Source organism: Orycteropus afer, unplaced genomic scaffold (genome assembly GCF_000298275.1).
Source record: "Orycteropus afer afer isolate SDZICR_OR568_19922 unplaced genomic scaffold, OryAfe1.0 scaffold00290, whole genome shotgun sequence".
Taxonomy (NCBI): Eukaryota; Metazoa; Chordata; class Mammalia; order Tubulidentata; family Orycteropodidae; genus Orycteropus; species Orycteropus afer.
The window spans coordinates 4,282,391-4,283,939 of NW_006921877.1; positions in this window are offsets into that span (position 1 = coordinate 4,282,391).

The following is a 1,549-nucleotide window of genomic DNA, read 5'->3' on the forward strand; positions in this document are numbered from 1 at the left end:
CTGGTACTACATTTTCAAGCCCCTTCTTTTAAATTTCTAGTAGCTCATGCTCTTATACAACAGGTATCAGATGAATGCTTCACATTTTAATTCTGTGTATAATTTTTTGGTGGGTAAAGCATTGGTCTGTTGACCAAAAGTTCAGAGGTTTAAACACATCAGCCACTCCACAGGAGATAGATGAGGCAGTCTGCTTTTATAAAGATTTATAGCCTTGGAAACCCTCTGGGTGGTTTTACTCTGTCCTGTTAGGTGACTATATGTAAGAATTGATTCAATAGTAACGAGTTTGGTGTGGTTGCAGTGCAATGAATTGCTTAATATGGCCCTTTCAGCCACAGTGCTCCATGTTGTGATGTATTGCAAATCCTAGCCTCTAGGCCTGTTTAATTGGGAGTGCTGGTGGCATAGTGCCTCAGGCATTTGACTGCTAACCAGAAGGCTGGCAGTTCAAATCCACCAGCCACTCCTCAGAAGGAAGACTAGACAATCTGCTTCTGTAGAGATACCGCCTCAGAGACCCAGGGACGGGTCACTGTAAGTTGACTGACTTGATGGCAGTGAGTTTGGTTTTTTTTTTTTTTTTTTTTTAAGGTCTGTTTAAGGAGCTCTGCTGGTGTAGTGGGTAAAGCAGTCAGTTGGTGGTTCAAATCCACCAGCTGCTCCTTGGAGGAAAAATGAATCAATTTGATTCTGTGAACATTTATAGCCTTGGAGGCCCAACTGGGGTCTCTATGAGTTGGAATCAACTGAATGGCAATGACTTCGGAGTTTTTTTGGTATCCTTTTATTAAGGAGCTCTGGTGGCACAGTGCCTAAGATATTTGACTGCCAACCAGGAGTCTGGTGATTCAAATCTACCAACTGCTCTCGGAAAGGAAAATGGAGAAATCTACTTGTGTGAAGATTTACCACCTGGGAAACCCAGTGGGGTCTCTTTTAGTCAGAATCGACTAGATGGCAATGAGTTTGTTTCTTTTTGTTTTATTCTTTTATTAAAGTGAGATGATACAGTATTTACCCTTTTGTGAATGACTTATTTCACGCAGCAATTTGTCCTCCAAATTAATCCAAATTCTAAGATGTTTGGAGAACTCAACATTATTTTTTTATAGCTATGTAGTATTTTATTGTTCTATGTACCACATTTTGTGGATGGACAAGGGAGGGAGAGCCTTCCAGGATTGTTACACCACACATTGTGAATTGTATTTATGAAAATACAATTCCAGAATGAGGTTTACAGTTTTCTGTGGATTGTTTGGGATACAAGGTATGCATACACATGTTAATATGAAAATAAATACCTTTAATTGGTGTGAATAGGAAATATTGGCTCTAAGAATCCCAGATACAGATTTAGATTGTTTTCTTCGGTTCTGTCATGCAAATCAACCTAATCTGCTAGTGTGCTGAGGTTGGAGAGAAGGCAAACAACCCCCGCAGGAAATGCATCTTCAAAAACATAATGTCTTCCTCAGCGTCAGTCTGTGGAGAAGGAGCCAGTGATACAAGAGAACCTTTAGAATTATCCGAAAGAAAAACTTGC